General features: G+C 43.2%; 1 protein-coding gene across 1 annotated transcript in view; it reads left to right on the top strand.

Moving 5' to 3' along the window:
• Positions 1-16698: 16698 nt before the first annotated feature.
• The window catches only part of RAB3B (RAB3B, member RAS oncogene family), a 166950-nt gene continuing 156413 nt past the window's right edge, over positions 16699-27235 (top strand). The window contains exon 1 of the mRNA XM_089684480.1: positions 16699-16970. The gene's annotated coding sequence lies outside the window, so the exon portion shown is untranslated. The remainder of the gene's footprint in view (positions 16971-27235) is intronic.

The following is a 27235-nucleotide window of genomic DNA, read 5'->3' as shown; positions in this document are numbered from 1 at the left end:
TCACAGCTGATCACATGTAAATAAGGAAATGCCGGTTATCGGCATTTCTCTCCTCACGAGCTGTCAAGCTGACAGCTCGTGAGGAGAGGAGAGCCGGTAATCGAATTCCTCAGAGGGGACATCTACACTGATCATCAAAGCACTGATGATCAGTGTGCCTTGATGATCAGTGTAGCCCCAGCAGTGCCACCTGTCAGTGTCCATCAGTGCCAGCTGACAGTGCTCATCAGTGCCACATTTCAGTGCCACATCAATGCTACATATCAGTGCCTACCAGTGCACATCAATGCCACATATCAATGCCCATCTGAGCTGCTTTTTAGTGCCATCTATCAATGCCAGTCAGTGCCACCTGTCAGTGCTGCCTGTCAGTGCCGTATATCAGTGCCCGTCAGTGCTGCCTAACAGTGCCAGTCAGTGCCACCTATCAGTGCCATATATGAGTGCTGCCTTTCTGTGCCCGTCAGTGATGCCTGTCAATGCCCATCAGTGCCACCTACCAGTGCCTCCTCATCAGTGACCATCAGCACCACCTATCAGTGCCCATCACTGCAGCCTCATTAGCGCACATCAGTGAAGGAGAAAAATCACTTATTTACAAAATTTTCTAACAAAAACTAAACTGAAAATTTAGAAAAATTTTTTTTTTCTGTTTTTGGTTTGTTTAGCACACAATAAAAAACCCAGACGTGATTACAGTGTTGCATGACCGCGCAATTGTCATTCAAAATGTGACAGCGCTGAAAGCTGAAAATTGGCCTGGGCAGGAAGGGGATATAAGTGCCCTGTAGGCAAGTGGTTAAATCTTCAGCTTTTGTTAACATAATACTTGGAAATCTTGCATTGAAGGTCCTTGTTCAGGAATTTTCTGGTATAGGGTGACAATGCTTTATCTCCTGTTTGCTTTAATTCACTTTCACTTGCACATCTGATGGTAATTCTAAGCATCCATGTTGATGCTCCATGTGCAGCATGTTCCGCCATTGTAAAAGGAAACAAGAAAAAAAGAGGACGTAAGGCGTACCCCTAGTGTAAAAAAGCAGAACTACAATGTATCTGAGCACCACATACCAAAAAGCGCTATATAATTTACTTTATTTTTAATATTCAAAGCAAACCCACCCATCCATCTATTCCTACCTGCTTTATTTTGCTGAGAAATCACGTAGAAAAATGTAGTATTTTTGGCCGTGGCAATCTTGAGTAAGGGTAGATGATTCAGTGTAAAAAAAAAAAAAAATAAATAAAAATCTTCATCACTGTACTGCAAGGGTGACAGTATGTTAAAAAAAAACCAGAAAAAACATAAATAATATAAAAAATATAACAAAATAAAAATGTAAAAACATTTTTAAAAATTATAATTTTTGGTTATAAACTAATTTGGCTTTTTTTTGCTAAAAAGATAGCTGAATACATTTTGGCCAAGATTTATGAAGAAAGATTATCCATCTGCCCTTAGCTCAGGCATACAAGCAGGAGGGTGTGCTTAGCTTTGAAAACCCCTCCTCTCCTCCTGAAGACTCCTGGGATGTATGACATCATTTGCCTAGGCATGGAAACTAGGAAGTAACCAAAGAAATGCAAAAAAAAAAAAAACTGTTTAAAACAAGTAAATATGATATACTTTCCTAAATATTTACTAATGCTAGCAGCATAAAGATTCAAAATAATCCATTGTAATTGGGAGAGTGAAATTCCACTTTGAGGTTTGATAACGTGGAATTGGTAATTTTAGAAAGCTTTTGCTCCCACAAAGGTGAAAAGAATTGTGAGCTTATCATGAGGGCTATAAGAGGATGGGACCAGAACACCGAAATCCTATGACAGCCATGATCAGCTCATATTTCCAGGAACCTATGTGAGTGCAATAGTGTTCTTACTTGCCATTCCTCAGCTATCAAAGCATAATACACTAGGAGTGTGCCTGATGTCTTCTTTGTTTTGGTTTGTTTTCTTATACATTTTGGGTACCTACCATTTGTCACATTGGTGCATCTACACCTGGATGAAGTCACAAGACTGCTATATACTACTGATGAGAAAAAGTTTTTAGCAGTTTATATTTACTAAACTAATTGCATTCCCATGTTGTGTGTACTGTGGGAGACCAGACAGAGTCAATGCAGGGTCCGTGGTTTAGTAACACTTGAAGGTAAAGCAGTCTGAGCACTTTTACTACCCCCCCCCCTTTCCCAAACTTTTACTTGCTGTCCTTGTCACAGGTGTTAGGTCCAGGATCCATCAGCCCCCTGAACTTCTGGGATCCTCAGCAGATGCAGTGAGCAGTGGCTGTGTGAACTAACTAATGTATCCTCTTTTACTTTAATTGTATTGTAACTGTATTATCTACCTTCATTTTGTAAAGCGCTGTGCAAACTGTTGGCGCTATATAAGTCCTGTATTATAATAACAATAATAATATATACGTGATTTTGTGCAGGCCTGCTGCCCTGTAGCAGTACTTCTGCATTAGGGTGGTCAGTAAGCAGATAAAGGTCGCACAGCACGAAAGAGAAATTCTCTCCAAGCTTTGAAAGCATATATAACTGGCTTTGTCATAAACCGCACTGTTTGTCTTTTAGCTCTCTGATCTGATCTGTATCTTCATAAACATGGAAATTTGCCTAAGCCACCTCAGTGAACTGCGCACTCTCATTTCTCCCTGCTCCATACATAGATTTCTGTTTTCATAACAGACTTAGCCCATGTCCTGAAAAAACCCTCCTTTCCAATCCATAATGACTAACTTCAGCATTTGCACTTTTTTTCCGGCAGCTCAGAGTTGTCAAATAATTTAACACTTTTAAGGAGAGCATTCCTGCCTTACTGCTTCAGAATATCTTTTTTTGTAGTGCCTGCATTTAATAAATACCCATGCTGTTTTGGGAAAAATTAATTAATATATACCATAAAACATATAAACAGCTGATTCTTTTTAAATTAGCTGCCTAAAAATTATTTCTATTGACTTAAAGTATAACTAAAGACAAAACTTTTTTATAGTTTTATTTGGAGTGTAGAGGGGATAGATCACCTGTTTGGGCTATAGAACAGTAAGTGAAAAGAAATCTCCCCAATGAGACAGATGGCAAAAAAAATCTGACAGGGGTTTTACCCTCCCTTACTTTATCCAAAACGAAAAAGCTTCACCGTTAGTTCTACTTTAACGAATAATTCCAGGCCTTGGTATGTTATAAATAGTTACATTGCTCCAGCTTGGACCAATGTTCTGTGTGTATATATATGTATGTATGTATGTGTGTGTGTATGTATGTATGTATGTATGTATATATATATATATATATATATATATATATATATATATATATATATATATACCATAGCTGGCTGATACCCCTGGAAGCTGGAAATCACAGCAGTAGACCCTGCTACTTCAGTGATCTTTACTTGCTTCTGGGTCCTGTTCTGAGTGGCTGCTGTGAACACAGGACATTGTCTGCTCGTCATGGGCACCAATGCTTTGCATGTTCTGAAAGAATGCAAAGCTTTCTCTGATTAGATGAGGTGGAGAGCATGAGGTCACTGCCCTGCTCTCTTGCGGGGTGACCAGACTTGCTGCTTCTGCCCTCCCATGTATGACCTGGCTTACACTCTAACTGGTCTCTGGATCTTATCCTCCTGTCTCTCTGCGTTCTGGTTTGGTACTTTGCTGCCCAGCTATTTGTGACTTGACATCATTTCTGCCTTATGGTTCTCGCTGCCCAGCTTCTGATGACCTCATTTTGTATCCTGACATTGTCTCTGACCAGGGGCGGACTGACAACTCATGGGGCCCCCAGGCAATAAGGGATCATGGGGCTCCTGTGTCCTTGCCCAAACTCAAAAAAGCCTATGAAAAAGGTACCAGGGGCATCTCATGGGGCCCCCTACTGACCCCGGGCCCTCAGGCAGTGCCCGAGTTTCCATATGGTCAGTCCGCCCCTGTCTCTGACACATGCCTGGCTGTTACCAACCTTCGGCATGTGTCCTGGCTATGCGTCTGAATCCTGCTTGCTGCTGTTGTGTGCCTGCGTCTGGTTTCTGCCCAGCGGACTACTGTCATCTGACCCACACATCTGGCATGTTGGACAAGAGGTGCAAGAGAAACCCCCTTTTCACTTCAGTTTCCACCAGGTACATGATAAATATTGTGCTGGAACTCCACTCTATCTGGTGTTCTTTCCAAGTTATCTTCAAATCATAAGGCGTCTACAGACTAAAGATCAACTTTGCATGTGTCATAACAGTTGGGTCTCAGAGATGTTTTCTGTGCTATAAATTCTATGATGTGATTGTCTAGAGCTCCCATGGAAAGAACCTGGGACCAAGCTGTTGATGTGAAGTTCCAGAGAAAACAGAACTCTCAGAGTTGCAGAACATCTCTGGTCAGCTGAGGTGGTTCTGCAGTGCTCATGAGTGGGCTGAATGAGTTCCCAGTTCTGTAGGTCTTTGGCAGTTAGACTTGGCAACAAGAGAAACCCATGTGAAAAGCAAGGGTGGGTAGAACACTTTTGGCTATGTTTCCATAGAGTCAGAGCCATGTGTGTGAAAGCCACACTTGAGTCAGGAGCAGAGAAAGTAACCTACTAATATCCCAGGACCCAGCTATCTACTTTCACTATGGCCCATTCACACCATGTCAATCCATTGTAGTGCGTTTAACCTGTGCATGCTATGTCGAACATTACGTCAGCCCAATCATTTTAAAGGATAAGTTCACCTTTAAAAAAATAAAATAAATCTACATTTTTCTGTAGGAATTTACTATTGTTTTTAGGAGCCTGTAAAGTATTGTACCAGCAATCACCAGGTCACTGGTGCCATGCAGAACTCCTACAGACTGCCAGTATAATCTGTTTGCCTGTACATTGTACAGGAAGGCAGTTTCACACTGACAGGAAGAATCAATGAACTGCCACAGCACTCCACGCACTGTGGTAGTTCAATGAGAACTACAAGCCGACAACCACAAAGGATGTCGGTACTTGTAGTTCATTCATTCACACAACTTTGTGGATGATCAACGTGGCCTTGTGGGTGGAGCTCTGCATGGCTGCACTCTTTTCAAAAGAGACAGCTGGTATGGAGAGCTTCTCCCCATACTGCTGTCACACCAGGTGCTTGGATCCCCGAGCAGCTGCAGGAGCTGGGACATGTTAAATGTTCCACACTAAAAATCGGTGGATGTCAGGGCTCAAAATTTCAAGTCCTGAGCTACTAGCCAGGAATTAAGAGTTACTTGCCACCAGTTGCCCCACCCAATCCCTAGAAAGAGAGGAAGGCACAGTATTGACAATTTATTTAGTAAACAATGGATAAATCGCACTTACAAGATAAATAGTTAAAAAGACTCATCGTGTGGTAATTAGACCCAGGTGGGACATCCAGCAGCAAACTCTGTCTGTAGGATCAGGAAGTAGAGTCCAGGATGTGCCTGTGCATCAAAATGAAGCTAGGAGAGCAGAGTCGGATGTAGGAGGTGAAGGGGGCGGTAATACATTTCGGAGCATGCTCTGGGTCTGAAGAAGGAGCCTGTTGAGCATGCTCCGAAACGTATTACCGCCTCCTTCACCTCCCCCTTCATCTCCTGTTTGGCTTTCAGTGAAGCAGCTGGAAGCCGCATCTCCTCCTCTCCCGCCTGTGGTTTTCAGCTGCTTCATTGAAAGCCATACAGGAGATCTCTGCTTGTCAGAGCCCCCACTGCCGCCCCCCCCCACACCCCTAGTCTTGGCGCTGCTCGCCACCACCTTATTTCCACTTGCCCAATGCGAGTGGGCGAGTGGAAATTTCGAGGGCTGGAACATGTAACATGTTCCCGAAGGTGAACTTATTCTTTAAATGGACTTCTAACACACCCACAACAGACTGAAAATTGCACATGCAGCATTTTTGGTAATGTATGGCAATGGAACACCTGATAGAGTGTTACCAGGTGTGGCGGTGCACTGCAATGCAGGTACATTGTAAAGGTACATTAGAGTGCTGTTGAAAATGAATGGTATTGCAATGCACCAATGTGTACATGGTGTGTTACCACGTGCTATAATAACAAACACATTTTACAATGGGCTGGTGTGAACAAAGCCTAACAGTACATAATTTAAAGGATACGTTCACCTTCTGGACAAAAATAATAAATGTACATATTTTTGGGGGTAAAAAAATGCGCATTTATTATTTTTGTCCAAAGAAGCCTGGAAAGCATTGCACCAGCGATCAGTAGATCCCTGATGCCATGCAGGTCTCCTGCAGACCTGTCAGAATATCTGCTTGCTGTACAGGATATACGAGCAAGCAGATATACTGACAGGAAGCTTCAATTAACTACCACGGCTCTCCACAGTGATGTGGTAGTTCATTGAACACTACAAGCCCACAGCTGCTAAGACTGTCGGGACTTTCAGTTTATTCATTCACAGAAGTCCGTGAATGAATGCTGCGGCCGTGTGGGCGGAGCCATGCGGTTTTCAAATCTGACAGTACGGGGAAACTTCTCCCTGTATTATCAGGTACAGCTGCAGCATTGGGAACTTGTTACATGTGCCACCCTATAAACGGGTGGAACATGTAACGTGTTCCCAAAGGTGAACTTTTCCTTTAATCTATAACTGTCATGCAGCTTGTGTCCAGGTATGGCTGATTACTGTGCTTGTCAACTCCTCCTGTTGACCCATTACATATCTATCAAGTGTGTTTTAAGTGCTTTATATATGACAGTGTGTCATCTACAGAGAGGAGACTACAGATCTGAAGCTTTCAGTCACCTTCCTGCTATGCCCTTCTCTCCAAGTTCAACACTATATATAGTATATATGAGGGCTCGACAAATCCCAGGTGCCAGGTTCCCACAGCGATTAGAAATTGCATCTTGGCTCCTGGGTTCATACACTGTTTCCCACTGACTTCAATAGGAAATTGCGCCCCATAGACTTCAAGGGCAAATCGCGCCCCATAGACTTTAATGGGAAACCGTCTCCCATAGACTTCAATGGGAAACCGCCTCCCATAGACTTTAATGCAAAAACGCCTCCATTTATTTCAATGCCAAAACGCGTTTCATTTAACCTGTCATGCGAATCTGTGAGTTTCAAGACAAATCCAGAATCGCATATGTGTGCACCAGGGCGGCTCCATTTACACCTGGGCTCTTTGGGATTGCAGCAGAATTGCTGTGATGGCAAAATGTAGGTTTGCCATTATTCTCAATGGCGCCTAAAACATGGTGCAGCTTTGCCATGATTGTTGCATGGCAAATATCTTTGCGTGAAGTCCTGGTCGCTGACAGCCCACAATATGCTAAAAAACCTGGTTCCTAACTTTTTTAGCTGGCTCCTAGATTTAAAGCAAGTTTGTCAAGCCCTGGTATATATACAGTATATAATATAGATGAAATCATGGGAATATTCCAAGCCTTATTCAGTATGGAAGGACATCACTTCAGTGATGGTTGCACGGCAAATCTCAGGCAGGTTTCCTGATGGTGGCAACAGAGGACCATAGTTGCAAAATGTGTGTTGAAACAGCCACTTATTGTCCTCATCAGAAGCTGATGTGACGGGGAGACATTGCAAAAGCACAACCGGGGAAAAGAGTTGAATGTTACCCAACGACAGGAAGTGGCTAAACAGAAATGTTTATGGCAGGGTCACCAGGTATTACTATGATGAAAGTTACAGATTTAAAAATATTGAAAATTACTAAAAATGTATATTGTAAATCACACTAAAACTTTGAAAAATATATGAGATTTTAATGATTGCATTTAAATAATATGTAAACCTAATATTTCATGTTCATTATATGTTGCTGCTGGGAACTCAGTCTGCTCTCCTCCAATGATCATACTTCTACTGACACGCCCCCCTGTAGACATTCCCTGGGAGGACCAGTATGCTGCTGTTTCTCCTCCCTGAGCTCCTTATGCAGCTGAGAACAGTGAGTATGTGACCAAGGGGGAAAAGGTATCTGTAATGCTTTTTTTTATATGAATACATCAATGTTTTACCTCTCCTTTCTATTTTAAACTGAATGGGTTGATTTACAAGGTGAGGGTTTACATATATTACAGATTGCTTTGCCTGTACCACTCATTGTCCACACAGCACATCTACAGGGGCATCCACAGCTGTAGTATATTTCAGTTACCACTTATAAAAATTAATTTTTACATTCTGTGTATTGTGAGGCAATCTAGACTTATGAATGATCTCGCAATCAATAAAGAGTACCGGGGAGGAGACAAGCAGTGCTAACAGATGCTGCCAACACTGCTTACCTCATAAGGAGATAATAGTGATCAGGAAGGTTTGATTGACTCTTCCTGAAGACAGAGAGTGTCTGGCATAGTCCTCCTACAAATGTGAGATAATCGTCCAAAAACGTAATTTGTCTGTCTCTTAGACGCAGGGGCGGACTGACAACTCATGGGGCCCCCGGGCAATAGGGGATCATGGGGCCCCTGTGTTCTTCCCAAACTCAAAAAAGCCTATGAAAAAGGTACCAGGGGCATCTTATGGGGCCCCCTACTGACCCGGGGCCCTCGGGCAGTGCCCGAGTTTCCAAATGGTCAGTCCACCCCTGCTTAGACGACTTCTTAATCCTTTCTAGTTTTCATTTGTGCCATCACTCCCACCTCATCCCTTCCAAGTTTTAGGAGCATGTTAAGTGGTAAGAGTAAGACAACGAGGCAGCAGTTCAGGTTGTCTGCCCAAATTTTTGTTTATTTTTTTTGTTATTCACTACAGGTTCTTTCAGACAGGTGGTAAGCCTACTGCCCATTGAAAAGTGATCAGTGGTGGATTGCTGTGCAGAGGGCAGTATAGGATGGGCTGAGAGGCATTCAGGAGACACTACTTCTCTACCTCCTGACGCCTGTTCTTTTTTCTTTTTTTTTTTTTCAATTCTCTATTTATGGAAGGCAAAAATACATTGAAACACAACAGTTGCAAACATGTTACAATCTGCGATGTGACAACGAATACATCAATACTTCCACTCTGTAAGTAGAGAATCACCCATGGACAGACCCTGAGATGGAAGGTCTGCGAGGGAGAAATGGTAGTAGCCTCACCAGGAGGGGGCAACTGAATGAAAATCCTCTGCACTCATTTTTCGAAAGTGTATCAAAAATATTAATTAAGAAACAAGAATTGTAGAAAAAGGAAGAGAATGGAGAGAAAGAAAGGGAAAAAAAAGGGGGGGGGTGAGGGAGAGATGCGTTACCCGAGCCTGAGGGCAGGGCCATAGATACTTTTTATTATGGGCGGTTCAGCTCGCAGCTGAGCTTTATTTTTACCACCCCCTTCCTTACGCTGCAAAGGCAGCAGACAGAGCAAACCTTATACAGGCTGTTGCACTCAGTAGGTAGTAGTGCCTATCAGGGGCGGACTGACAACTCATGGGGCCCCTGGGCAATAGGGGATCATGGGACCCCTGTGTCCTTGCCCAAACTCAAAAAAGCCTATGAAAAAGGTACCAGGGGCATCTCATGGGGCCCTCTCCTGACCCCAGGCCCTCGGGCAGTGAGTTTCCAAATGGTCAGTCCGCCCCTGGTGCCTATCAAATGTGACCCATTCACCATGCAATTTAAACGCACAGATTATTATTTATTACAGGTACTTATATAGCGCTGTCAATTTATGCAGCACTTTACATATATATTGTACAATCACATCAGTCCCTAACCCTCAAGGGGTGTACAATCTAAAGTCCCTAACTTACATTCATACATACACATACTAGGGACAATTCAGACAGGAGCCAATTAACCTACCAGCATGTCTTTGGAGTGTGGGAGGAAATAGGAGTACCTGGGGGAAACCCATGCAGGCACAGGGAGAACATGCAAACTCCAGGCAGGAGGTGCTGTGGGTGGGATTCAAACTAATGACCCTAGTACTGCCAGGCAGAAGTGCTAACCATTTAGCCACTGTGCTGCCCCATACAGATGCATAAACAGAATAAAGAGAAGAGCTAACACTTTGTCTGAGCCTAGCATGAATATGAACATCATTAAAACAGTTGTAAACTACATAGCAATGGGCAGCTGTTGAGAAAAAAAACTTTAATCAGACATATGGAACACATAGCATATATTGAGTGCAAGTGTAAGGTTGGCCATACATGGACCATTTTTTTTTTTTTTTTGATCAGCCAGTGGGCTGATCAAAAAAAACACACAGATCCCCATCAACAAAGCAAGGTGGATAGAGAAATCCTTCCCACTCTGTTATTGTACTCTAAAGCCTGCCATACATGTATAGAAATTCATCAGGGACCGGCCATATTTTGATTTATGTATGTGCAGGGTGATTGAATGTGTACAACCGCCCTGTCAGATTTTCTCTGCTTGATCAGTGCCGCAGGCTATAACCAGCAGCACTGATTAGTGTATTCTGTATTATGATGGCGGGGGAGCCTCTCTGCTTTCCGAATACAAAGGCTCAACAGAGAGGATTCCACCATCCGTGCACACACACGCAAATCTGGTCTTTTTTTTTCCCAACCATTGACTCATCTATGGCCAGCTCACAGCCAGATTCCTCCACTCTCAGGAAACATTGATCAGCACCTTGATGTTGATGGAATCGGCTCATTTTTATATCAATCTACTGGTTGAATGAAAAAAATGACTAATGTATGGGCTGCCTTACTGAACCTACTTCAAAGAAGAACTTCATTAAAACCAGCAACTGTTGAGACTATAAACATCTTGGTCATGTCTATGTCCAGCATAATGTATAGAGTGCAGGAGTCAGGAGTAAGTAAAAAACAAAAGAACATATGGAGCGCAGCAGTCAGGATGAGTACCACATTCCCATTAGAGTCCTTCATTACATCAAAGTCCCTAGCTTTCCCCCCTTACATCTGTTTATCCAAAGTCCCACCTTACATCAGTGTCCCCAGAGTTCCACCACCTTACATCAGAGTCTGCAGAGTCCCACCTTACAGCAATGCTCCCCTTTACATCAGAATCTGATAGAGTGCCCCCTTACATCAGAACCCAACAGCGTGCCCCCTTACATCAGAACCCAACAGCGTGCCCCCTTACATCAGAACCCAACAGCGTGCCCCCTTACATCAGAACCCGGCAGAGTGCCACCTTATATCAGAATCCAGCAGAGGGCCCCCTTACAGGCCCTCTTTAGGGGATATGGATTGGGGAAAGAAATGGGGAGAGTTCAGTGAACTGCTCACTCAACCCAGGCTGGTATCTGTAGGCTCAGGCAGAAGCATCAGTCTTGCAGCCACTATGGATCTGCCGGCTGCTGTACTTCCAATCACTAGCCCACACATCTCCTTTCTCAGGCACAGGCTGCACATGGAGGATAGCAGTGTGGTGGGGCAGACACAGAGAGATAGTGGCAGGAGGATGTGGAACAGATAGATCTTTCACTCTCCTCTCCCGTCCATGCAAGGGGTGGGGGAGTGTGCTGGCCGGGCTGTGTGAGAGTGTCAGACACTTAGACTTCACAGCTGCAGCCAGCCTGCCCCAAAGTTTATGGACAGCTTCCTCCTGATGGACCATTGGCACAACATCCATGGAAGAGGGGGAGTTGCCTGGGGGGGGGGGCAGTACCCCAGTACCTCCTAGATCCAGCCATGCCACACATTAGCAGGCAGGTTTTACTTTAGGTGGAGAAGAGATGTTCCTCTGAGCAGCCTGGAGGGAGGAGGGAGGAGGAAACAGCAGCAGTATGACAGACTGCCAGTGCTCTGAGGAGCTTTTTCTTGTACAAGTACAGACAAGAGCAAAGTGCCCTGGATTTTTACAGTCTCTCCCTTTACCAAATAGTAACTGCTCTGGGGGAGGATGGAGGGGTTCAGATCCGCACCTGCCTGAGGGGGATAAGTAGACAGAATCTCCTTTTGGGTATCAGAGAACTGGAACCATATCTTAGGAATACATGCTCCCTGCTATGTCAAGGATAGCATGAGACCCTCCATAATCATGATGTCATTTACTGCCCTGACCCATTGACCTACCGTGGGGGTTAAACTGGAGGGTAAACATAAGAATAAGAGCTGGTGAGGAACCACAGCCAGGATAAAAGATATTCGGCACAGCTGAAGAAGCCAGCTGGAAGTTCACACCATGTTCAATGCAGTGCGTTTTTTTTTTCTGCATCAAAAAATTAATAGTAGGTTATATGGTGTCCAATGGCTTACTTCACACCAGTGCAGTCCGTTCCAGTGTGTTCCAGTTCCAGAAGAAAAAAGAAAACATGCTGCATTTTTTCTGCACTGAACTATACTGGAACGTGGTAAAACGCACCGGAACACGTCCTTATTTAAGGTGAAGGAAAAAAGAGGGAAAAATGCACCAGAACACATGAAAAACGCACTGAAATGCATAAAAAACATACATGCAGAAACTCATCCTTAATTTCTATGGTGTGAACTGGCCCACAAACCCTCTCTCCAACATTAGCTGCACATTATTGCTCTAAACCAGCTTCCGTATAGTGACAACGGTGGACCAGGCCTGCACCACGTGTAGCTCACTAGGTCCACAGTTGAAAGGGTGATACCATAGAAGCACAAGTAGGAGATAGTTGTCACCCCCCCAGTAACAATGCATGAACAATTTTCTTCATGGCAGGTTCACTAGGTATTCCTTAACCGCTTACCCGCCACCCTATTGAAGAAGAATTGCTACAGGATAGCAGGGCTGCACAAAATCATGTGTGTATATACACAATATACATTTCTGGGTAGGGGGCGCGCTTGCGCCACCCTACCCGCGCCGCTATTGGCAGCTAGGGATGTCAATCACTAGGTCCCTGCTTGCGATTTCTGGCCAGCACTCGGTGATCGTCGGGGAAAGCTGACGGGAGAGACCTGTATGGAAACCTGTATGGACATGCTGCTTTGTATCTCTCTGTACAGCATGTCTCCCTAGTAAAACACAGCACACAGTAAAACACACACAGCACACAGTTAACCTTTTTGATTGCTCCAGATGTTAACATTTTCCTGCCCAGTGCCATTAGTACAGTGTCAGTGCTTTTTGTTAGCACTGATCACTGTGTTAGTGTCACTGGGGATCTCAGTGGCAGTTAGCCAGTTCCCCCCAGTGTCAGAATGCCTACCACTGTCCCATAGTCCCTCTATAAGTCGCTGATCGCCTCCATTACTAATATAAAAAAAAATTCAGTATATATAATGCCATTTGTAGATGCTACACCTTTCACCTAAGCCAATTAATTTTACACAATTTTGTTTTAGCAAAGACATGTAGCAAAACACATTTTGGCTTAAACATGACGAAATTTGATTTTTAAATTTTTTATTGGATATGTTTTATAGCAAAAAGTCAAAAATCTTGTTTTTTTTTTTTTTCAAAATTTTTGGTCTTTTTTTGTTTATAGCGCAAAAAATAAAAATGCAGAGGTGATCAAATACCACTGAAAGATAGCTCTATTTGTGGGAAAAAAGGACATAAATCTCATTTATGTACAGCGTTGCATGACCACACAATTGCCAGTTAAATTAACGAAGAGCCGTATCGCAAAAAATGGCCTGGTCAGGAAGGGGGGGGGGGGGGGATTCCTCTGGAGGGCAAGGGGTTAAATGAAATCTGCACATTTAAAACCAATTGAAAACATTTTAAATTACAATAACAGTTAAACTCACCTAGATTTGATTTTGTTAATTTGGCTTAGATTTAATCATGATGTGTGACAACTCAGCAATGCTAGGACAGGCTGACATCACATTACAGAGAGCTAAACAGCATAAGTATCCAGTGGCTGAGAAGCAGCTAAAATATCAATGTATGAGAATGCATCAAATTACATGTGATTAGGATGCTGGGTACAGTTAGAAACTCTGTCAAGGTTTTTTCTTTTTCTGCATTTTCGCATGGGAGATTCACCTTATTTCTCCTGGTCACCATTGTCTCTAGAACTGAAAGTTCGTTTCTCTTCCTAGCTAGCTGAAATATCTTTAAGCACTTGACCTCCGGAAGGTTTGACTCATGACCAGGGCATTTTGTTGCTATTCAGCACTATGCTACTTTGACTGGCAATTGCTCTGTAATGCAACACTGTACTCAAATGAAATATATAACATTTTTTCACACAAATAGAGCTTTCTTTTGGTGGTATTTAATAACCACTGAACTCTGCGCTCTGTATGTAGCACACCCCTGAACTCTGCACTGTGTTTGCAGTGCAACCCTGAACTTTGCACTCTGTATGTAGCACACCCCTGAACTCTGCACTGTGTTTACAGTGCAACCCTGAACTCTGCACTCTGTGTGTAACCCTCCAAACTCTGCATTCTGTACCTCATGCACTCCTGGTATTTAATGACTCTTTAAGACCCTCCCACTGTTAGTGAAATTTGACCACACCCACTATTTTATGGATGATGTGTGTGTGTTGGGGGGGGGGGGGTCGTGGTTGAGTTCCTGCACCTAATTCCTGATAAAAACAAAGCCCTGCTGGTGACAGTATGTAATAAAATTTTAATAATTTTCTATTCAATTTTTTAAATATCTTTTTTTCATTGTTTATTTTTTTTACATTGTCACCATGTGTACAGTGACACTTTACTACTCTGGGTGGTGTTTGGGGATTTTCTTTTTCTTCTTTTTAATATGTGATTATCTGATTAATATCTGATATCACTGTCATTAGCATTAGTTTTAACTGTCATGAATGGCTTTCAATCATGACAGCTTACTTACTATTGTGATGCTGTGATTGGGTACAGCTAATCACACGGTACAGGGTGCCAAGTGATAGCTATGGGCCAGTCACAGCTTCACAACAATAAGCAAGCTCTCATGAAAGGCTTCCATTCATGACAGTTTTGCTTACATTGTAATCATGTGATTGCTATGATTGGTCATAGATCACATGATACCCTGGCCGCTCACTGCGGCTGGATACTGATCACTGTGATCTTGTGTCAAGGGTTCGTGCAGCTAGGTGCCCGAGGAGGCGTGCCAATGCGCATGTGCTCAGCTGCCACTGTATGTATTAATACAGCACAAAAATGTTTTTAAGACAGGTCCAGGGTAGTTTAAAGGACTCTCCATTCCCACATGGAAAAAAAATATATTTGAAATATATTTTAAAAATACTCTTCCCAAATATATTGCCATATATTTGAAATACTACAGTTTGGGCCATATTCCATATATTTCAATATATGTGTGTGTATATATATGTGTGTGTGTATATATGTATATGTATATGTGTGTATATATATATATACACACACACACACACATTTATTGAAATATATGGAATATGGCCCAAACTGTAGTATTTCAAATATATGGCAATATATTTGGGAAGAGTATTTTTATATATATATATACACTGTATGTTGAAATGCGTTTTTATTAGAAAATATATAAAAATAAATTTAAAAAGACATTTTCAAATATACTGTATGTCTTTGCAAAATCTATATTTTTGGAATGCATTTACAAATATGTAAAAATATATGTTAAAATGACTTTTTTATACGTTATATGCATTTTGTTGGAACAAAGCTATGGGAGTGTTGGGGTCCCCATACACATTACAAGGTGGCTGTACAATCTTTGTATAACAACTCTTTTATATTTACCATATCTATGTAATATGAAGACCTATGTAGTCGATCCAATCAATTTGTATCCAATCAGACAAGCCCTTCCACTTCATAGTTGTTGGTAGATCCAAAAGAGATGGTACAACTGGACTGTAACGTGTAGTGAGCTTTAGACATACCAAAATGATGTAATATGAAGTTGCACTTCAAATCAGGCAGACTTTACTAAACACTTGCTGGTAGATCAGACTGAATAGTGTCTGCCCGCCTTAGGTCTTGTTTACACTTTCTTTTCTGTATGAAAAGCAATCCACATTCTGATCACCGTTCAGAGCACTGACAGGCAATGAGGAGGTGTTGTATCTGGACTACTGCACCACGAACATGCTGGCAGTGGTGCCCACCGAGCATGTCAGGGGGTATAATTTCTGCCATGACCACCAGGTAATGCTTTGCAGCTGCAGTATGTGTAAACCCTTGGCCGCTAAAGGGGGGGGACAGTTGAAGGGCGGTAAAAATGCAGCTCAAATGTAGGGTTTTAACCCCCCTCCCAACTGCAAGTTTAAACATGCCCTTAAACTCACCTCACACATAATCTGATTTTACAAACCCCCTTTTAACTAACATCAACTATGTATTATAAGGTCCTGCCTGATTGAGTACAAATTGGATAAATTAGGTAGGTCCAAATCAGGGGCGGACTGACCATTTGGAAACTCGGGCACTGCCCGAGGGCCCGGGGTCAGTAGGGGGCCCCATGAGATGCCCCTGGTACCTTTTTCATAGGCTTTTTTCAGTTTGGGTAAGAACACAGGGGCCCCTGGTCCAAATATTGAATAGTTTTGGTAAATCAGAAGTTGATCATACAAAGATTGTATGGTCAGATTGTAACGTTAAAAAACTAGTTCCATGCATGATGTGTAACATCAGCGGCTGTGGTCACCAGAAATGTTAAAAGCAGTTTTTTTTTCTTCTTACACTTGGAACAAGGAGTAATAATCCTGGCAGTGGCAGCAGCTCCTTTGTAAGCCAGTGTAAGATGCACCTTGCACAAAGAGGGTTAATGCCAGCTCCCCCCTGGGATGCAGAACTGGGTGGCTTAGATACACCCTTCTGACGTCATGACAGCTGGCCACGCCTGGAAGGGTTTGCTCCTTGTAAACCTGAGCTGATTATATGAAGGGGGATTTAAACCAGAAGAGAGAGAATGGAAAGTTGTGTGCGAGATATGGCCAGGGCTGATCACTAAGAGGCTGGGATCTGACTGCCTGCGGGGAGAGCTGGAGCTGGCAGCATTAGAGTAGGGTCAGGCAGACAAGACTAGAAGGGGGATTTCATTTCACACCAAGGTGGGCTCAGAGGAAGACAGACGTGTCTCAGCAAAATAGCATCCACAAGGAGGCTCCCAGGAGACCAAGGTAAGAAAGTTTTCAGCCAACCTGTAATAGCTGCTGGGGAACTACAACTACCATCAAGCACATACTGTACCTAGAGATCTGCAGGTGCTACACAGGTCCCTGAATCCTGCTTTATACCATAGATCTTCGCTAAAAACTTTGCTTTTTAATGTACTGATCATTTACCTGCGCAGTGCATATAGTATCTAGAGTTTGCTTAGTCTATCCTGGCACATCACAAAGCTGTTCTGTTACACACATTGCAATCTGATTGTACAATTTCTTTTAGACCTATCATCAGCTATGTAATGCAAGGGTCTGCCCCATATTACAGAGTTCTGGTAAATCTAAAGTTGATTGTAACATGTATGGTAACCCTTACATAATGATTTTAAATTGATATTGTTACACCAAGTGATCTAATTATGTTTGGAATGTGGCTTTGTGCTCATGCTACTTTTATTGTTTTACTGTGTATTGCCTTTATAAAACAGTTCATGTATGTGTATAAAGCTACTGTATTCTCCACCGGGGTTCCTCCAGAGCAGCCTTTCTCAACCTTTGTACCCCAGTGCGGTAATGTAAAGCTTTCAGTTCTTGGGGGGAACCCCTGATAAAATCAAATTTTCAGAGATTGGTGGGGTAATGGTACTTATGTTAATGGTCAGTGAAATGAATACTGCTCCCCCCTCCCCTTACAGAGTTGGTTAGGTTGTCACTCTTATAGGAAGCTAAAAAGATTATTGGTGCCATGTTGCTGTGGCAATGACCCAGAACTATGCAGGCATTATCAAATGGGAGGTCAATCAGCCACAGCTCTAGGACCCCTAGCAACCTTTGGAGCAGCATTCTCTACCAGGGTTCCATGGAACCCTATGGTTCTTATACAGGTAGGGGTTCCTTGAGCTGTGGGTAATTGATCTCTTATGGAAAGTTGCCTGCATAGATCTAGGTCCATCACTACTTGACAGAGCAAGTAGCATGCACCAATGATCTTTAAAGTGGTTCTGAAGCCTACACATTTTTTTTATCTTAATGCATTCCTTCGGCATCGGTTTTAGCCCCTCACTCCCCATTTTACTTACCTGAGCCCTCATTCAATCCAGCACTGTGCACGTCTTCAGCTCTTCTCTCCTCTAACTTCAGAGTCTCACTGTCTGTGTCAATGGATGCAGCAGTGGGGCTCAAGAGCGAGCCCACACAAGTGCCCCCATGGGAAGTGGCTTCCTACTGGGGGCGCTAGCCAGAGAGGAGGAGCCAGGCACGCCAGCGGTGAACCCGAGAAGAGAAGGCTCGGGGCTGCTCTGTGCAATAGAAGGTACAGGTATGTAGAGAAGGTACAGTTAAGAAGGTGCAGATAAGTATAGACATGTTTGTTATTAAAGAAAAAGAAAAAATCCTTTACAATCACTTTAAAGCTGCCTATTGGGGTGACATTCTAGCCATCAATATAAGGGGGGCATTCTTCCCCTGACCACCAATGTAAGGGGCATGTTCTTAATTCCTATTCTTAGCACGGTTTCCTTGAGGCGTGAACATTTAAAAAAAAAAAAGCGTTCCTTTGGAGTAAAAAGGTTGAGAGAGGCTGCTCTGGAGGAACCCTAAGGCTCCACAGAATCCTGGTTTAGAATTGCTGCTCCAGGGGGTTCCTTGAGCTGTGGTTGATTGACCTCTTATCTCATGATTGTCTCAGGGCCAATACCACTTGGCAATGTCATGCGCATTAGGATTGAGCTCAAGTGAGTTCAGACACAGGTCCGAACCTGTATGGGCTACCCCATAGGAAGCTGTCACTGCAGACGGCCAATTTTAAGCAGCAGAAGCATTCCCTCTCCCCCAGCTACATGTACACAAGGAGCGGGGAATGTCTCCATCACGTATGATTGGCTGTCCAGAGTGACAGCTTCCTGGTGGAAAAGCTTATGCATGTTCGTACTCCAAACATGCCTGAGTTCATATTGGATGAGCATGATAGCCATTCTAACTACCATTGTAAGGTTGCACACAGGCAATGGGGAGCAAATATTTTGCTGAATGCAGATGCAGTCTCTGCTATGGCCACAAAAAAACTGGCTGATTGGCGGCAGCCAGTCTGTGTGGAGCTTGAAACTCTGCAGAACCATGTCCCTGGACATGTCCAGGGTCAGTCCAAGCCTCCATTCACATGTAACCTCAGATAAGTGGCTACATGTGAACACTGCTGGCAGCAGCCATTGGTTTGTACAGAATACAAATATGACAGCTGCTGCTGTTCACATACACAAAATGAACGCATGCTGCCTTTAGAACCATCACAATCTACTGATCTTGCCAGCAACTGCCCTTGTGAATGTAGCCTAAGGGGGTCATTCTTCTTACTGACCATCAGCATAAGGGGAATTTTCACAGTGATCCCCAATTACTTTATTGTAGCATGGGTTCCTTGGGACCTGAAAATTATTTTACAAGCTCTTCCTGTGATTAAAAGACATTGAGAAAGGCTGCCCTGGCCGTTACTGGAAGTAATTGATGTCGTGCTTATTAGATACAAGAATTCACACCACAATCTTGCATCTGTAGAACAAATAAAAGATTAGTTAAAGTATACCTGTACTGAGCAAAGAAATATTATTCTAAGATAAGAATGTAATTTTGTGCCTCTGATCACAGTCGGCTTTCTGATGGTGCTGTTGGAGCCTCTGAGGGTTTTATGCAGGTATTGACTTTCTGAAAGTCAGTATTTGCATAGGCTAAGCGGTGTTCTGATGCATCCTATGTAATAGCTCTTGGACTTGGCAGTAGATCACATTGTGGAATAGGGATGTTGAGTCTCTTCTGTGTATACCAGTAGCACTGCCTGCACGCTGGTTCTGATATCCAAGATACAATTTAGTCAAATCAGTACAATCCCACTCCAGGCTGGTTCACCTTTCCCACGTGGCTACAGGGTGTGCATCAAGCTCATTTCTGAGTAATCAACAGGATAGTGGAAGAACACACTCCAGTAAAAAAAAAAAAAAGACTACTTTTATTGGTACAAAACCATTAAAACCAATACAACAGGAGAATTGAGGCTGTTATTGTAATGGTTTTAATGGATGTGTACCAATAAACCCTTTTTTTACTTGAATGTGGTCATCTCAACAAGATCTAGCACATTATGGTACCCACCATCCACCACTGATCCTACATATATTTTATGTCTTGTTTTTTTGTGTAGCTGTGTTTATGGTGCATTTTGTACATTTCTGTATGATTTTGAAAATATTATTTAATTGGTGTAATGCACTTAGAGGCACATTTCTGTCAAATTGGGCCAACCTGATTAAAGCTTTAGTTTTTTTCATTGTGCATATCCATAGTTCTGCAGCCCTCTTCCCAGTACAAGCACCAGGAACCAGACCCTGCCAATGAACATGTGTGGAGCATTGTGAATTATGACTGCTATGTATTGAGATAATGGTAAACGGAATGGACTAAATTTTTAGAACTATTACATATTTCCTGGATAACTGCAGTTCACTCATTGATCTGAAACTTTGTTTTAAAGCTGATATTCCGCAGTAGATGAACTAGACATTATTGCAAACCCCTACCTCCTTCGCAATGTAAAAAATTATTTGTTTTTACTTTACTTTTTCTTTTTTTTATTCTGCCCCTTTTTAGTCTGTTGCTTCTCCCCTCTGCTGACAATCTTGTCCAAGCGAGAATGGTGTCTCTCTTGGGATATGCACATTTTAAATCCCAGGATGCTTCAGGTTCCACCCAGTGCCTAGAGGAGGGCAGACCTGTCAGCATGTATATAGGGGGCTGGGCTGCCTAAACTAGGAAGAGGCAGCCTGCGCCTGATGACTTCAGCAAACCAGAAATAGACAACTGGCACCTGATGACGTCAGCAATGAAGGTGGCAGAGCAGGACATGATGTGGGACAGAGGCATGATTGATCACAGCAGGACAACACTGGAATTGCTGGTCAGGTAAGTATGTGAATTGGGCTTAACACCAGGTGGAAAGGTAAGGGGCCAGGGGAATGCAAACCTCTTATTTTGTTTCAGGGTTGCAATGGGGTTGCCAAAGCTCAGTTTTCTGTTCCAAAAAAACTCAGTTTTTTGGAGCAAACATCAAAAGAATATATTCTGGCACCTACTGTTATATGTTGGTGTCTGATTATAATTACAGGGTTACTTTCAAGTGAAGTTGTCATGATAAAGATATGGGAGCTGCTATTGACAAAGGTCCAAGCTTTGATCTGAGGTCCATGGTCCAAATAAAAGATCAAAAGTCCAATTAAAGGTTCAAGCTTTGATCAAAGGTTCAAAGCCAAATCAAAGACCAAAAGGTCCAAGTTTTGATCCTGTCATCCTGCTTTTAGTATGTCATGTCCTGACTTCACTGGCTGCATACTTGTTTTAAGTCAGTGCTTCATTAAGTAGACAGCAATGGCAGTTACCCTATTTCTCTCCTGACCGGTCCTGATGGTGATGACTTTGAGAAATGTCAGCATTTACTGTGTATAGGGGATATGTAAATCCTAAGTAGATGCTAATGTTCTAGTAAACCCCTCTTAGGGTGTGCTGAAACACCATTTAGCTCAGTAGATGTTATGTGACAATACCTCAAGTTCGATGTGCAAATGCAGCTTGCTTTCAAATGCATTTAAAATCAGACTGAGACACTTCTCATATAATTCATGGGTTTAATAACAGGTTCCTTAACCACTTGCCTACCGGGCACTTATACCCCCTTCTTTACCAGGCCAATTTTCAGCTTTCAGCACTGTCACACTTTGACAATTGCACGGTCATTTTTTTCTCACAAATAGAGCTTTCTTTCGGTGGTATTTAATCGCCGCTGGGCACTTTCCTTTTTGCGCTATAAACAAAAAAATTGCAAAACATTTGAAAAATGTTATAATAGAAACAAAGAAACTTTTTTTTTTTTTCAAACAGGTAATTTTTCTCTTTCACTGATGTGCGTTGATGAGGCAGCACTGATGGGCACTAATAGGCGGCACTGATAGGCAGCACTAATAAGGTGGCACGGATAGGTGGCACTGATAGACAGCACTGATAGGTGGCACTGACTGGCGCAACTGCTGGGCACTGACTGGCACAACTGCTGGGCACTGACTGGCACAACTGCTGGGATGCACTGGTGGGCACAGGTGGGTGGCACTGGTGGGCACAGGAGGGTGCACTGCTGGGCACAGGTGGGCGGAACTGGTGGGTGGCACTGCTGGGCATCGATCATCAGGGCACTGATCATCAGTGCTCTGATGATCGGTGCCGATCCCTGCTCTGACAACTGCCGGTTCTCGGCAGTACTTTCCTCACGCTCTGACAGCGTGAGGAAAGTGCAGCCGAGAACCAGCATTTGCATTTCCCGGTGATAAGCGTGTCATTGGCTGTGATTGGTCTTTTACTACATCACGTGATCAGCTGTGTCCGTAGGGCACAGCGATCACGGAGATCGCTGGGTGCGCACCTCGGGGGGCACGCAGGAGAGCGCGTTCTGGGAGGACGTCATATGACGCCCTCCCAGATCTGGCCGGCCGCAGTGTAGCCGTCATTCGGCTATCTGCCATTGGCAAGTAGTTAAGGGCTGATTCACACCAGATGCAATCCAGTGCGTTTTTTTTTATTGTATCAAAAATGCATGCACAGTGTTTTTCATGTATTCCAATGGCCCTAGTTCACACCAGTGCAATCAGTTCCAGTCAGTTTCTGGTGCAGAAAAAAAGTAGAATATCCTGCATTTTGTTTCTTCACAGAACTGCCTGTAACACAGCAAAATGCATCAAAAACACATCGGAACAGTGTGTAGTGTGGACTGTAAGCAAAAATGCATCCAGAGTGCGTTTTTGTGGTGTGAACTGGCCCTTAATCTGCAGTTGGTTTTGCATTCCTTGTTGATTTCTAAATGGAGAGAAGCAGCTTTGATGCCATCAAAAGCCCTATTCCATTAAAACATTGGTTCACATTGTTTTGCCTAATGACAGGTTTACTTTAAAATATATTTAATTTAAAGGAATTCTAAGGTCACAGCATATACTTTAATTTTATGAGCATTGTAATAACAATACAAACAATAGATATATTGACAATCCAATATAAACTTTCTTTCATGTTGTGAGTTGTGCCTGTCGCATGACCGTCTCTTTCCACAACTCTCTGGATTCCCTGCATGCTTTGCAGCTTCTCCTCTGCTGTTTACTTTCCATTCCCAATGGCTCATTTAGATGTGTCAGGAAATATGAGCACCCATTAACACACCAAATGCTTTAAGATGCGTAAGTTGGTGGCATGTTTTTTTGGTGCTTTTTTGACGCCTCATTAAAAATGCTTGCCAGATGCCCCTCCCTTGTTGGTTTTCTATTGTAGCCGCTTTTGTATTATATACAATGTTGTAAACGCCATAGGGGCTTTTGTGGCACGTTTGCAGCGCGTTCATATTTGCTTCAGTGGAAGTGTTTGGGGAGCAGTAAAGCCTGCCAATAACACGTCAGGTCAATTTTGATGTGACGCTAATGTGACCATGTGAACAGCACTGCAATGTGCACAATTTTGACAGGCATTCAAAAAAGCTCACCAAATGCCTGGTTTTGAAGCTAGTAGAAACTTAGCCTAAGGACTACATACCCCATGGTCCTTTGCTGCCTGCAAGCAGGGAGTTCCTTCCTGTCCTCCTGAGATTCCTCCTCTCAGCACCTCTGTAGGTCAGAAAGCAGGCTCTGTGAAATCTGCGACACAGCAGTGCCTATGCATAGGGCATAGCGACTACGGGTCGCAGAATTCAAGGAAGTAAATGTGTGGGGACCTTCACAATGTAAGTTTACAAATGTCAAGATCGTTCAGATTAATAGAAATGGAAATATTTGTATGATTTTACATTTGACCTTGTACCCTTACCCTAGGTTCACACCTAAGCGCTTTCTGTAGCATTTTGCAGAAACGCAGTACAGTCTATTTAACATGATTTTCTATGGGACATGTTCACATCTCCGTGTTTTCACCGGTGCGTTTTTTGGAAAGGGTCCGGGACTTTTTTGAACGCAAAATGTTGCATCTTTGGTTCTATAGACTTCAATAGCAATGCTGCTGATATGCATATAGTGTGTTTTTGTTGCATTTTTTCCATCTTTTTGATGCGTTTTGCATTTTTAAATCTGCCTAGCAACAAGAAAAATAAAACATTTTTTAGGTGTGAATCTAGCCTCATATACGCTTTAACAATCAGGTACATTGGTTGCATTCATCTATCTCTGTTGTGGTGCCACACAGGCACTTGTCTCTCCTCCTCCTTCCTTGTTTTTTATATTTGTAACCTCCAAGGAAATTGCCACATGAGATTTACACTTGTTACTGTAGGTTTCTGTGACTCTTATTCCTACATTCATTGAATATGGGTCCAAAATGGTTAACAAAGACGTCTACAAGGCGAGAGTGCGGGTGATGGCTGACATCAGTTAATGAGTAAACAGCATGGGGGATTTAAAGGTTTTATTTACCCGTACTTCAAATTAATAAACAGGTGATGCTTTTATATACTGCAATAATGAAATACTCTGTAGAAATTGCGCTCTCCAACGTTTCTGACAGTAACATTGCTCAAATGGTCATGTCTCATTATTTATTGTGTCTAAATACCGGTAATCAAAGGCTTAATGTGAAGTGTTTACTAGAAGTGACCTGAAAGTTTGCAGATTTCGTAATACATTTCAGGCATCCTGGCATTAAAAGTAATTATGAATCCCTCTGTGCATCATGTACAGTGTAGTGCATTTGTTTCCATACTTGTTTATGTATTATTTTTAGACTCTGATTAGTACAGATGAAGGCAATCTTGTTTAGGTCTCTGAGATACCGGCAGTAGAGATGCATAGTTTCACTGCACTAGACGCTTTGTAGCTGTCAGTGCAGGAGCATGGACATCTGTGTGTATTTCCATCCATGGTACACAGGTTGTATGCGCCTTGTTCAGCACACAGTGCAGACTGAGCGCAAAGAAGTGTCCTGATACTTAAAGCAGATTTCCACGCAAAAGTGAAAGCTCCGCTTGTTTGGCTTCTCCCCCCCTCCACTGCCATATTTGGCACCTTTTGGGAGGGAGGGGAGAGTGGGTACCTGGTTTTGACAGGTACCCGCTCCCACTTCCGGCTCAGTTTGCCTTGGCAGAGTGACAGGAAAGTTCGGTCCCCTCCTTCCTCCCGCAGTCTCCTGGGAACTTTCACGGGTCCCAGGAGGCTGCCGGACCAATCAGGAGGCGCGACTCGCACATGCGGAAAGGGCACCAGGCTGTGAAGCTGCAAGCTGTTGCCTGGTGCTTATGGTTGAGATACCGGTGCAGTGGAGGAGAGAAGGGACGGCGCGGGTGAGTACATCGCTGGACCCCGGGACAGGTAAGTGTGTGTTTATTAAAAGTCAGCAGATACAGTTTTTCTAGCTGCTGACTTCTAATAAATACAAAAACGGCTGGAACTCCGCTTTATATCCGCTCTCCACCTGCATCACAGCCTGCATTTACCATGAACACAAATTGGATCTGGTAAAGCTGAACTCCTTGAATCTTAGAGTATTTGTGTATTTCTCCCAGATCTGTGCAGTAATACAGTGTAAGACTTTACCTCTGTGAGAGCTTCCTATAATAAAAGCTACCCATAATAAAGACCAGTTAATGTTTCTCTTTCTCCTGACTGGTCTTTTATCCTCCCCCTTCTGAAGTATGCTGCAGGCAGCCTGTAATTGGTAGATTTTTTGGACCCCTCCCACAGCTCTGCACAGTGATGATGACACCGCTACTTTTACATGTTAATATCTGTGTTTGCAGTTCCCATATCAAGCCTTGAAACAGCCCGAGGGGGCGGAGCCTAAACATGGCGGCGTCGGAGAGCACGATGTGAGTGCTCTCCGACAATCCCCGATCTGACCACCCTGAGAACCCTCAGGACTTTACTTGCGGTGCCCTACCTGAATGGGGTCTCCTGGAGGTGGGAATCCGGTGCGGTGAAGGAGGAGGAGAGCAGGAGCGGGCACGGAGCTCCGAGAAGGGATCACGCTGCAGAGACCCGAGATGAGCTGTCGGGTTGCCGGGGAAACCGAGCAGTGCGGCGGGAGCACGCTGGTGGCCGCAAAGGAGCTCTGGGTAGCTGAGACGCCGGCCGGTTCCCTGACAGGAGAGGGGAGAGGCTGGAAGAGTTCCTAAACCTGCTGTACAGAAGAGGACACATAGCTGCAAGCAACAGGAGACCCTGCAGGAATCCCCCAGAGTCACAATCCAGGAGAAACAAAGGGACGGCTGTGGATCTGGGTCGCCTCATTTGATGAGCAAGTGAAGGAGGGTGAGTGAAGAACCCATGTGTAATTATATATGTGTCCTGGACTGTGGGAAATGAGCTGCCTATAAAAGAGTGAAGGGGGATTCCCAGGGAGTTTTGGAAAGTGAAAAGAAAATAAAAGAAAGAAGAGAGAAAGAGAAATTGCTAAGTGATATTAGAGAGATCTGACCAAAATTAATGCCCCAATATACAGTCTAAAATCTCCCTCTGGTTAAAGAGTTCAGCTTGTACAGGAAGTATGAAGAATAAAAGCGTTAAAGGAAGTGGGCTTAAAGGGTCCCAGACGGGTACTATTAAAAAATATACCTCCCAGGGGAATGTGACTCCAGAAAGGGCCCATAGTGGCAATGAAAAAGGGGAAATGGAAACGAGGTTGGAAAATAGCCCCAGATTGTCACTGGGCCTGAATTGTAGCAGCCGACAGTCGATAGAAAACCCAGAGAGGAAAGATCTTGAAAAGGATTTACAAGTGCCGAATAAAAGAGAGATGGCCGAAATGTTTAAAAACTTGGAAAAAACTTTTAAGCAAGAAATGACAAATATTCGACAGGATTTAGGGCACCTGCTAAAGAGAATGGAAGAAATGGAGGAAAAAATTAATAAACACACCCAATTTATTTCAGGCCTAGAAAAAAGGGCTGCTATGATGAGGAATACGCAGAAACAATTGCTGTATAAAATAGAAGTACAAGAGAACAGGAATAGGAGAAGCAACTTGAGGATAAGAGGAATCCCAGAAAATTTGAAAGGGAGAGAACTTCAAGAAATAGCCTGTAAAATGTCAAACTCCATTATGGACAGACCTGAAACAGATGTAATTAAATTGGATGGAGTATATAGAACAGGAAAGTTCCATCATGGTAATGAGAAGGCAAAACCCAGAGATGTAATTGTTCAGCTGCATAATTATGGAGATAAGGAAGAGATTTGGAAAAGGACTAAAGGAAGAACAACTATTAAGTATGGAGATAT

This window comes from Staurois parvus, unplaced genomic scaffold (genome assembly GCF_062004578.1).
Source record: "Staurois parvus isolate SC_StPar_1 unplaced genomic scaffold, SC_StPar_1.0 ptg000347l, whole genome shotgun sequence".
In the NCBI taxonomy this organism is placed as follows: Eukaryota; Metazoa; Chordata; class Amphibia; order Anura; family Ranidae; genus Staurois; species Staurois parvus.
Note: the sequence above shows the minus strand (reverse complement) of the source record. Positions and strands in the feature narration are given on the sequence as shown.